Here is a 13251-nt window from a genome sequence, read left to right on the forward strand (position 1 = left end):
TGAGCCATGGAGGACAGGAGACAGGAGCTTTTCAATCAGACCGAACACCTCGGAGTATCACAGCGGTACAGCCTTGCAATGAAAATAACAAAAAGAGATAAGTCAATCAACAGCAGCCTCAGGCCATTCAAACATCTGGACAGTAGATTGATGACCAATAATCACTTCCCCTATTGTTTCGCCAGCAGCAGTGAGAGGTCTGTTTATACTATTTTCTTTTTAGGAAAGATGTAGATTGTGAGCGCAGTTTGATGTAGATTGTGAGCGCAGTTTGATGCCGATTGTGAGTGCAGTTTCATGCCGATTGTGAGCGCAGTTTGATGCCGATTGTGACCGCAGTTTGATGCCGAATGTGACCGCAGTTTGATGCCGATTATGAGCGCAGTTTGATGTAGATTGTGAGCGCAATTTGATGCCGATTGTGAGCGCAATTTGATGCCGATTGTGAGCGCAGTTTGATGCCGATTGTGAGCGCAGTTTGATGTAGATTGTGAGCGCAGTTTGATGTAGATTGTGAGCGCAGTTTGATGTAGGTTGTGAGCGCAGTTTGAGGTATTGTTTTAACAATGTGAGAATTAGAGCATTAACTCTAGGCAATACAATGTCCAATACCGAGTTCCTTCCCCACAGACAGAAGACAAATTATACAACAGCTTTGTAAAGGCAATGTCCCAACGTTAGCTGAAGCTGTAACTGTATGCACCAAACTCTGTATGCCTTTCACAGAATCCTTATCCACACAGCTCTCACTGTTGTTGGTTTTGCCCACTGAATTTGATTATTTTTAGCTGCCTCTTTTTTCCAAATATCACTAATCCTGCTAGATGAAATCTGCTGATGTTCTCCTTTAGCTGCCACACACCTACATTCCTAGTCGGCCTGATAAGCCTCAGATTTCCCATGGAGGTATATCTGTTCTGCCTCTTTGGATCATAGAGATTTACCCAGGCAATGAGAGATTCACTGTGTGAACACCCGCCTGCCATGTTCCAACAAACACACATACGGTTGGCAAGAGAATAATGTGCGATTAATTCTCCCCATATCTCTCGCTCTCTCCCTCTAGCTTCCATCCTGTATCTCTGCTTGTGTTTCGGGACCATTCAGCTCCATTGTGATCCAATATGTTCTGGTTGGAACACCAACAGTTAGGGCCTAGTAGCCTGCAGTTGGACACAGCCCAGCCACGTTGACAGACAGGGCAGAGTAAGAAGTCTACACCTGAGAAGTATCCTCAGGACAACTAATCAGGCAGCAAATAAAAGGAGGAGGGAACCGAAAACTCACATCAATCTATAATGTAATGGAATTACAGGTGGTGTGGAACATAGCCTCTCAGTGTTCACACCTCTCATAAAACCATTACAGAAAAATGAGAAGCCCTCTACATAGCAAAAAACCTCATGGCATTATTTTCCATAAATAATGCATACTCAAATATTATTGAAATTCAATGAGATGTACATGTAACAGGATGGATATTCCATCACCTTGCTGAGAGCTCTATACCTCACAGCCTGGCAGGCAATAAAAACGAGTATATTCTATAATCAGATTGATTTCTTGTACTTTTTCCAGCATATTAAAATGTATTAATATATTCTATTGACTTGGGTCTTTGATAAAACGTTACTTTCCAGTGTAGAATTTCTGTCTGCACTTCAGAGCTTTAGTGCTATCAAGAACTATGTACTCAAAAAATAATTGTAATAGTCTCTCTAGACAGATGGGTTGCCTCCCACAATGTAACCAATGTTTCTAGTGCTTTTGCCCTAGAAACAATTACTTTTGAAGTTGTTGTTTTCAGGCAATGAGAGTAAGGGACCTGCAACTCACTAGTAAAGTCTCAACTTGGCAGAGTCATGACATGACAGAAAAGCAGGGGTTTACAGTCTAGTGTTCACAGTCCAGTGGAGGAGGTCAGCGGAGGAGGTCAGCGGAGGAGGTCAGTGGAGGAGGTCAGAGGAGAGAAGGAGAAAAGAGACGGTGAGGTGACTGAGGGGAAATCAGGATATGGCTGTTCAGGTCTGTAGAGGGCGTGTTTGGATCCATCAGGAAAGCGCCTCCGAAGTGCTGAACTCAGTGAAGTGAGTAACATATTCCTCTAAAATCACACCAGGGCCTGATTACATGAGGAAGCAGAGCATGGGCAGAAGAACAGGGATTTCACAGCAGACTGACTGGTCCGCCTGACCACAGAAATCCCTGCAGCCATGTTTTAATCGTAATCCAGAAGGAATACAGGCAGTGGGATTAGTAGTGGTCACACGTTTGTCAAGGCGTCAGTGTAATGCGGTAGGACGAAGTCAGGCGCAGGACACAGAGCTAATCGAAAAACGTACTTTACTCGTAGGTAACAAAATGAACAAAACTCCACGCAGGAAGGAACAAACCCGCTCACTTACGACAACCAAAACATGAACAAACACGCACAACACACAGTGTGAGCCAGAGGGTTAAATAGGGAAGACATAACTACATGATGGGAAACAGGTGAGACCAATACAGACAAAACAAGTCGAACATAGAAACATGGATCGGTAGTAGCTAGTACTCCGGTGACGACGAAGCCTGCCCGAGCAAGGAGGAGGGGCAGCCTCGGCTGAATTCGTGACAGTACCCCCCCCCCCTGACGCCAGCCGTGCGCCGACCCCGGCCTCGGGGACGGCCAGGAGGACGCGGAGCAGGGCGAGTCGGATGACTACGGTGGAAATCCCTCAACATGGAGGGATAGAGGATGTCCCTCCTAGGGATCCAGCACCGTTCCTCCGGACCGTACCCCTCCCACTCCACAAGATACTGCAGGCCCCCCACCCGACGCCTCGAATCCAAGATGGAACGGACCGAGTATGCCGGTGCCCCCTCGATGTCCAGTGGGGGCGGAGGAACCTCCCGTACCTCAGACTCCTGGAGTGGACCAGCTACTACCGGCCTGAGGAGAGACACATGGAACGAGGGGTTAAAACGGTAATTAAGAGGAAGCTGTAACCTCTAACAAACCTCGTTCAATCTCCTCAGGACTTTAAATGGCCTTACAAACCGCCAACCCAGCTTCCGGCAGGGCAGGCGAAGGGGCAGGTTTCGGGTCGAGAGCCAGACCCGGCCTCACTGCGGTAGCGGTCGGCACTCGCCTTTTGTCGCCTGATGGCCCGCTGCAGGTGTACATGGGCAGCGTTCCAGGTCTCTTCCGAGCGCCGAAACCCCTCATCCACCGCAGGAGCCTCGATCTGGCTCTGATGCCAAGGTGCCAGGACCGGTTGATAACCTAACACACACTGGAAAGGAGTAAGGTTAGTAGAGGAGTGGCGGAGTGTACTCCAGATTGCGATGGTCAGTCAAAATGAGAAAAGGGTGTTTAGCCCCCTCAAGCCAATGCCTCCACACTTTTAGAGCTTTAACCACAGCTAACAGCTCCCGGTCCCCCACATCATAGTTGCGCTCCGCCGTACTGAGCTTCTTAGAAAAGAAAGCACAGGGGCAGTGTTTTGGTGGCGTACCCGAGCGCTGAGACAGTACAGCTCCTATCCCAGCCTCGGACGCGTCCACCTCAACCTGGAATGCTAAGGAGGGATCCGGATGATCCAGCACTGGAGCCGAGGTAAACAGGTCCTTCAGATGACCAAAAGCCCTGTCCGCCCCAGCTGACCACTGCAGTCGCACCGGTCCCCCCTTCAGCAAGGAGGTAATGGGAGCCGCTACCTGACCAAAGCCCCGGATAAACCTCCGGTAGTAGTTGGAAAAACCCAAGAATCGCTGCACCTCCTTCACCGTGGTTCGAGTCGGCCAATTACGCACGGCCGAAATGCGGTCAATCTCCATCTCCACACCTGACGTGGACAGGCGGTGTCCTAGGAAGGAGATGGACTCTTGGAAGAACAGACATTTCTCCGCCTTCACATACAGGTCATGCTCCAACAGTCGACCAAGCACCTGACGCACCAGGGACACATGCTCGGCCTGTGTAGCGGATAATATGAGAATGTCATCAATAAACACCACTACACCCTGTCCGTGCAGGTCCCTGAAAATCTCAACAACAAAGGATTGGAAGACTGATGGAGCATTCATCAACCCGTATGGCATGACGAGGTACTCATAGTGTCCTGAGGTGGTACTGAATGCTGTCTTCTACTCATCTCCCTCCCGGATACGCAACAGGTTGTACGCGCTCCTGAGATCCAATTTAGTGAAGAAGCGCGCCCCGTGCAATAACGCCGTCATACTAGCAATCAGAGGTAGTGGAGAGCTGTACTTCACAGTGATCTGATTAAGACCACGGTAGTCAATGCACGGGCGTAAGCCACCATCCCTTCTTCTTCACAAAAAAGAAACTCGAGGAGACAGGGGAAGTGGAAGGCCGAATGTATCCTTGCCTCAGAGATTCGGTGACATATGTTTCCATAGCCGCCGTCTCCTCCTGTGACAGAGGATACACGTGACTCAGGGGAAGCGCAGCACCTTCCTGGAGGTTTATCGCACAACCCCCTGTCGATGGGGTGGTAATTGAGTCGCCTTCTTTTTACAGAAGGCGAGAGCCAAATCGGCATATTCAGGCGGAATGTGCATGGTGGAAACCTGGTTTGGACTTTCCACCGTAGTTGCCCCTACGGAAACACCTACACACCTCCCCGAGCACTGACTTGACCATCCCTTGAGAGCCCTCTGTTGCCATGAAATAGTGGGGTCATGAGAGGTTAACCAGGGAAGCCCCAACACCACTGGAAACGCAGGAGAATCAATCAGATAGAGACTAATTTTTTCCTCATGACCCTCCTGCGTCTTCATCCAGAGTGGAGCTGTGACCTCCCTAATCAGACCTGACCCTAAAGGGTGACTATCTAGGGCATGTATAGGGAAGGGCACATCAACTGGCACAATAGGAATCCCTAACCTACGGGTAAACTGACGATCAATAAAGTTCCCAGCTGCGCCTGAATCTACTAGCGCCTTATGCTGGGAATGAGAAGAAAACTCTGGAAATACAACATCTATACACATATGCGCAACAGGGAACTCTGGGTGAGTCGGGTGCCTACTCACCTGAAACGGTCCACCAGTGCTCTGCCTACTGCCTCGACTCCTTAAAGACCCTCACAGCACCGACCAGCAGTGTGTCCTCTGCGGCCACAGTTGGTGCAGGGGACGGCCCCTCTACCGGTCTCCCTAAGAGCAGCACCTCCGAGCTCCATAGGGGTAGGGTCGGAGGTGCTGGGGGATGGAATGGACGGCCCCTGATCCGGACGTCCGCGGGTGGCCAACAGGTTATCCAGCCTGATTGACATATCCACCAGTTGGTCCAGGTTAAGGTTGGTGTCCCTGCAGGCCAGTTCCCGACGAACATCCTCCCTTAGGCTGCATCGGTAGTGGTCGATGAGGGCCCTCTCATTCCATCCTGCGCTGGCAGACAGAGTCCTAAAGTCCAGTGCAATCTCCTGTGCGCTCCTCTTCCCCTGTCTGAGGTGGAATAGACGCTCACTCCTCATAACTTACAGATGCTGCGTCTATTCCTCCCCACTCGGCGTTGGCCCACTCGAGCACTTTACCGGACAGACAGGAGATGAGGGCGGACACGCTCTCGTATCCCGAGGGAGCCGGGTGGATGGTTGCCAGGTAGAGCTCTACCTGGAGCAGAAAACCCTGACACCCGGCAGCTGTACCGTCGTATGCCCTCGGGAGCGAGAGCCGAATCCCACTGGACCCAGATGGTGAAAAGGTGGACAGCGGTGTAGGTGGTGGTGTAATTGGAAGAGGTATAGGAAAACCTCCTCTCTCCCATCGCTCCATAGTATTCACCACTCGTTCCATTGCGGTGCCGAGAGCCTGGATCATGGTTGCTTGTTGTTGGACACGTTCCTCCATCGATCCGGCTGGCATGGCTGTACCTGCTGACTCCATATTTGGTGCGTGTTTCTGTCAAGGCATCAGTGTAATGCGGTAGGACGAAGTCAGGCGCAGGACACAGAGCTAATCGAAAAACTTACTTTACTCGTAGGTAACAAACTGAACAAACCTCCACGCAGGAAGGAACAAACCCGCTCACTTACGACAACCAAAACATGAACAAACACGCACAACACACAGTGTGAGCCAGAGGGTTAAATAGGGAAGACATAACTACATGATGGGAAACAGGTGAGACCAATACAGACAAAACAAGTCGAACATAGAAACATGGATCGGTAGTAGCTAGTACTCCGGTGACGACGAACGCCGAAGCCTGCCCGAGCAAGTAGGAGGGGCAGCCTCGGCAGAATCCGTGACAACATTAGTCGTCTCAGAGGAGAAGCTCCTAAAAGCTTAGCACAAACATAAGAGACCTCGAAGCTGCCCTAATGTCAGCACAAACAGAATCCATACACACACGCGCACACGCACACACACACACACACACACACACACACACACACACACACACACACACACACACACACACACACACACACACACACACACACACACACACACACACACACACACACACACACACACACACACACACACACACACACACACACACACACACACACACACAAACACTTGGATGAATATATGATGTGCCATAGATGAGCCTGATTATACTGTCGTAAACCTCAGTGCCAGTATTATATGTAACTTAATGAAGCTGCCATGGCAAGGTCCCCTGAGGGAAGAGAAATACTTCACAGTAGAGTTGGCTGCTCTGTAACTTAATGTTGAGCATTACTAGACAGGGAGACGGGGAGAAATGACCTGCCCTTGCTCACATGGCATATACATATACATCAAACTCACTGCTCAGTGATACGCAACGCTATGGAGTTCTACAGTACACACGATAAAAGACATCTCATATTGTACATTGCAATCAAAACAAACCCCATTGTTGATAACCTGCAAAGCAATCACATAAAGATACTATAGGCCATGGTTATAATGGGAGACACGTCTAAGCAAGATTATTCTTACTGTAGATAGTGGATCAACCGCTTGAGATTGCATGTGAAATGCAAAGCCTTCTGAAGTATCACAAGCTCGACGTATTGATTGTCTCATATTCCCCAATGCAATTCCCTGTAAGATCCTTGACTATCAATGCAGCAAGCTACCTTGGTGGATATGGTAATTGCAAACCACCAACGTGCAACGAACATTTATGAATGAAATGCATCTGATAGGTAGACGTTTTAAATAAAGCAATACACATATTTGCATGAAAGAGGAAGAGAGTAATATACATCCTCCAGGTATATTTTTATATAAGAAGTGACTCAATAGTTATTTGGATATTTATATGGAAAAATATTTCTCTCATGCGCAAAATGAAATATAAAAAATCCATTAAATAATCAGATATTGAAAACGAGTGAATCATAAAGATAATGCTGGAAATAATCAATCTAACATGTATAAGTTACGTTTTTTGCAACAATGACAATCGGTCATATTTCATTTAATTCCCTTTCATGACACGACACTCCAAGTGGACAGTTGCGGAAACTTTCAGCACCTCACCAAGAGGACAGCTGCAGTGGCATTCATTCGTGGCTACAAAATACAGCTTGTTGAGTGAGGTGAGCTCAGACTTGACTGACTGAACAGTCAACTCTTTACACTTTTGATATGAGGTTTTTATAGTGTTATGATGTCATGTCATAGTATCGTGGGGACCAGGTTAGAGTTAGTAGATAATTGGCTAGGTGCCACGGAGTCTACATTACGTTATGTCAAAGGAGATTATTGATGTTTATGATAGCATGATTGATGGACAGGATATACTGACTTGGGGTAAAGCGTAATAAAATCAAAGAATGGGAGTGCCCATGATGATTACCAGATGTTCGTGGAGAGACTTGTAACAGAGTGTATATATAGAGAGAGTGGATCTTTGTTCTGGAGTTAGGGAGATGGTAAAGGCAAAGCTCTGTTATAACTAACCATGTACATATTAAATAATAATATGAACTCCCCATCAAAAGTGTCTAAGTACATCCTTACATTCGTAATCACTTGATACCTAGAAATTCATCATAACAACTTTAAACGAGGATGGCTATTTGTATTTGGTTCAGATTAACATTCTATTCTACATCCTCGTTGTCACGTCAGTTGTGTAAAGGATCGGACCAAGGTGCAGCGTGGTATGCGTACATAGTCGTTTATTTAAATAAACACAGACAAAATAGCAAAATCCAACAGAACGTGAAGTTCAAGAGGCTAAACATCAAACAAGCCAAACAGAAACAAGATCCCACCACTAAGGTAGGCAAAATGGCTGCCTAAGTATGATCCCCAATCAGTGACAACCATCGACAGCTGCCTCTGATTGGGAACCACACCCGGCCAACATAGACATACACATTCTAGAATTACACATAGATATTCACACCCTGACCAAACCAACTAGAGATCTCTATGTCAGGGCGTGACACTCTTTTACATGCAAAGGCATCGTATAGGCTACCATTGGGCGCACGGACAGCGGAGGATAGAGTGATGCCAGCACGTGCTGGCTTCGCTAAGAAGGATCAATAATGATTTTCTATTCAACAATTATTCACAGTTATGTAAGATTTCAGAAGAGTGACAACAAGTGGGAAACCTTACACGCACAATAAATGACATTGGCATAAATTACTATTACAAAACACGTGCATCAGATTTCACAATAATTAAAGTTTAAAATTAAAGCAAAATGCCAGAGGATGCATCAGTACAGCCATGATGCACAGTATGCTTCTCAAGCTGCTGTTAATACAGTGTCCACACCCGAATATGTTTTAACCAATACGTACAGTCGAAGTCGGAAGTTTACATACACTTAGGTTGGAGTCATTAAAACTCGTTTTTCAACCACTCCACAAATGTCTTGTTAACAAACTATAGTTTTGGCAAGTCGGTTAGGACATCTACTTTGTGCATGACACAAGTAATTTTTCCAACAATTGTTTACAGACATATTATTTCACTTATAATTCACTGTATCACAATTCCAGTGGGTCAGAAGTTTACATACACTAAGTTGACTGTGCCTTTAAACAGCTTGGAAATTCCAGAAAATGATGTCATGGCTTTAGAAGCTTCTGATAGGCTAATTGACATCATTTGAGTCAATTGGAGGTGTACCTGTGGATGTATTTCAAGGCCTATCTTCAAACGCAGTGCCTCTTTGCTTGACATCATGGGAAAATCAAATGAAATCAGCCAAGACCTCAGAAAAAAAATGGTAGACCTCCACAAGTCCGGTTCATTCTTGGGAGCAATTTCCAAATGCCTGAAGGTACCACGTTCATCTGTACAAACAATAGTACGCAAGTATAAACACCATGGGACCACGCAGCCATCATACCGCTCAGGAAGGAGACACGTTCTGTCTCTTAGAGATGAATGTACTTTGGTGCGAAAAGTGCAAATCAATCCCAGAACAACAGCAAAGGACCTTGTGAAGATGCTGGAGGAAACAGGTACAAAAGTATCTATGTCCACAGTAAAACGAGTCCTATGTCGACATAACCTGAAAGGCCGCTCAGCAAGGAAGAAGCCAATGCTCCAAAACCGCCATAAAAAAGTCAGACTACGGTTTGCAACTGCACATGGGGACAAAGATCTTACTTTTTGGAGAAATGTCCTCTGGTCTGATGAAACAAAAATAGAACTGTTTGGCCATAATGACCATCGTTATGTTTGGAGGAAAAAGGGGGGGGCGCTTGCAAGCCGAAGAACACCATCCCAACCGTGAAGCACGGGGGTGGCAGCATCATGCTGTGGGGGTGCTTTGCTGCAGGAGGGACTGGTGCACTTCGCAAAATAGATGGCATCATGAGGAAGGAAAATTATGTGGATATATTATAGCAACATCTCAAGACATCAGTCAGGAAGTTAAAGCTTGGTCGGAAATGGGTCTTCCAAATGGACAATGACCCCAAGCATACTTCCAAAGTTATGGCAAAATGGCTTAAGGACAACAAAGTCAAGGTATTGGAGTGGCCATCACAAAGCCCTGACCTCAATCCTATAGAAAATGTGTGGGCAGAACTGAAAAAGAGTGTGGAGCAAGGAGGCCTACATACAGTGGGGGAAAAAAGTATTTAGTCAGCCACCAATTGTGCAAGTTTCCCACTTACAAAGATGAGAGAGGCCTGTAATTTTCATCATAGGTACACGTCAACTATGACAGACAAATTGAGGAAAAAATATCCAGAAAATCACATTGTAGGATTTTTAATGAATTTATTTGCAAATTATGGTGGAAAATAATTATTTGGTCACCTACAAACAAGCAAGATTTCTGGCTCTCACAAACCTGTAACTTCTTCTTTAAGAGGCTCCTCTGTCCTCCACTCGTTACCTGTATTAATGGCACCTGTTTGAACTTGTTATCAGTATAAAATACACCTGTCCACAACCTCAAACAGTCACACTCCAAACTCCACTATGGCCAAGACCAAAGAGCTGTCAAAGGACACCAGAAACAAAATTGTAGACCTGCACCAGGCTGGGAAGACTGCATCTGCAATAGGTAAGCAGCTTGGTTTGAAGAAATCAACTGTGGGAGCAATTATTAGGAAATGGAAGACATACATGTGGTCCTCTGTAGCTCAGCTGGTAGAGCACGGCGCTTGTAATGCCAAGGTAGTGGGTTCGATCCCCGGGACCACCCCATACACAAAAATGTATGCACGCATGACTGTAAGTCGCTTTGGATAAAAGCGTCTGCTAAATGGCATATTATATTTTTATATTTTATTATATTATACAAGACCACTGATAATCTCTCTCGATCTGGGGCTCCATGCAAGATCTCACCCCGTGGGGTCAAAATGATCACAAGAACGGTGAGCAAAAATCCCAGAACCACACGGGGGGACCTAGTGAATGACCTGCAGAGAGCTGGGACCAAAGTAACAAAGCCTACCATCAGTAACACACTACGCCGCAAGGGACTCAAATCCTGCAGTGCCAGACGTGTCCCCCTGCTTAAGCCAGTACATGTCCAGGCCCGTCTGAAGTTTGCTAGAGTGCATTTGGATGATCCAGAAGAGGATTGGGAGAATGTCATATGGTCAGATGAAACCAAAATAGAACTTTTTGGTAAAAACTCAACTCGTCGTGTTTGGAGGACAAAGAATGCTGAGTTGCATCCAAAGAACACCATACCTACTGTGAAGCATGGGGGTGGAAACATCATGCTTTGGGGCTGTTTTTCTGCAAAGGGACCAGGACGACTGATCCGTGTAAAGGAAAGAATGAATGGGGCCATGTATTGTGAGATTTTGAGTGAAAACCTCCTTCCATCAGCAAGGGCATTGAAGATGAAACGTGGCTGGGTCTTTCAGCATGACAATGATCCCAAACACACCGCCCGGGCAACGAAGGAGTGGCTTCGTAAGAAGCATTTCAAGGTCCTGGAGTGGCCATAGCCAGTCTCCAGATCTCAACCCCATAGAAAATCTTTGGAGGGAGTTGAAAGTCTGTGTTGCCCATTGACAGCCCCAAAACATCACTGCTCTAGAGGAGATCTGCATGGAGGAATGGGCCAAAATACCAGCAACAGTGTGTGAAAACCTTGTGAAGACTTACAGAAAACGTTTGACCTGTGTCATTGCCAACAAAGGGTATATAACAAAGTATTGAGAAACTTTTGTTATTGACCAAATACTTATTTTCCACCATAATTTGCAAATAAATTCATTACAAATCCTACAATGTGATTTTCTGGATTTTTTTTTCTCATTTTGTCTGTCATAGTTGACGTGTACCTATGATGAAAATTACAGGCCTCTCTCATCTTTTTAAGTGGGAGAACTTGCACAATTGGTGGCTGACTAAATACTTTTTTCCCCCACTGTACCTGACTCAGTTACACCAGCTCTGTCAGGAGGAATGGGCCAAAATGCACCCAACTTATTGTGGAAAGCTTGTGGAAGGCTACCCGAAACGTTTGACCCAAGTTAAACAATTTAAAGGCAATGCTACCAAATACTAATTGAGTGTATGTAAACTTCTGACCCACTGGGAATGTGATAAATAAAAGCTGAAATAAATCATTCTCTACTATTATTCTGACATTTCACATTCTTAAAATAAAGTGGTGATCCTAACTGACCTAAAACAGGGAATTTTTACTAGGATTAAATGTCAGGAATTGTGAAAAACTGAGTTTAAATGTATTTGGCTAAGGTGTATGTAAACTTCCGACTTCAACTGTATGTAGGCCTATGTACATTTGCCTAGCCTACAGTTCCTTTTGACATGTAGTGATGTAGCCAATAATCGATAGGTTTATGGTGGCAGGGTGCTTTCTTTTGATTTTTAAAAATAAATAAAGAATACATTAATTAGGAAAATGTGTCATGTACTGAAATGTTCCGTTTTGGAAAGAAGACTAGTGTGTAAAGACAAACACCTTTAAAACATTACACATGTAGGCTACATAGCCGACCGACTAAAGAGAAATGCATTCTTTCCACTCCTGCACTAGCTGCATCTCAAACTGTGAGCAAACCAACAGTGCAGCACACACGTAAAACTCACAAATAAATGGTAACTTACCCACTTTTTCAATTTCTGCGATATTATACTGGTCTGTGTGCTTGTCTAAATCAAAAGAAGAATTTGTCCATGCTCTTATAAAGATGTGCGAAACTTTCCTGTGTAGCCCACGTTCCACCGCAGAGAAGACACCATAGAATGGCAAATGAAAACTATATCTGCCAACTGGACGAGTTGAGAGGATGTCGGTACTTGTTCTCTGCTAGTAAAGACAAAATAGCGGATACTAAATCAGTGTTTTGGAGAAGCCTAATCCTCGAGAAGATGGGAATCCTGTACCGTTATTTATAGAACAGTTAAAGCAGAGATGGAAAAGCAGCGCATACAAATCTGTCCATGCCTCTTCTATTCTCCTGCAGCGGAGCGGGTAGCCAGCCAGCCTGCCTCCCTGGGTCCTAAAGCTGCGCTAAATTTCATCTCTGCCACAGGAGGAGTAAAACAGTGAGTCCTATTTGATCCTACTGCAGTGGGTGGTTTATTGTGAAATTAATGTACATTCTGAATTTTGACTTGTCTAAATGGTCACCCATAGTGGATGTTCAACATGGGAAACGAAAATGTCGAGCTCCAAGCCATTCTCCGTGATAGGCTATTTATAATCTTGGGCTGTTATAACAAGGTATGTGATAGGCCTAGGCTAATGTGAACCTGTGGTAGCCTAATCAAGACCCGAAACTAGCATTAGTCATGGCTGTTCTTGCCTGTCTTCTACGATTCTCTCTT

The 13251-nt window shown here is 45.6% G+C and overlaps 1 protein-coding gene across 1 annotated transcript in view; it reads right to left on the reverse strand.

Annotated features, from left to right (window-relative positions):
- Positions 1-13005, reverse strand: part of LOC121567786 (roundabout homolog 1-like) — a 413148-nt gene extending 400143 nt beyond the window's left edge. The window contains exon 1 of the mRNA XM_041878064.2: positions 12529-13005. The gene's annotated coding sequence lies outside the window, so the exon portion shown is untranslated. The remainder of the gene's footprint in view (positions 1-12528) is intronic.
- Positions 13006-13251: the final 246 nt, after the last annotated feature.

The sequence above is a fragment of the Coregonus clupeaformis genome, chromosome 6, assembly GCF_020615455.1.
Source record: "Coregonus clupeaformis isolate EN_2021a chromosome 6, ASM2061545v1, whole genome shotgun sequence".
Classification (NCBI taxonomy): domain Eukaryota; kingdom Metazoa; phylum Chordata; class Actinopteri; order Salmoniformes; family Salmonidae; genus Coregonus; species Coregonus clupeaformis.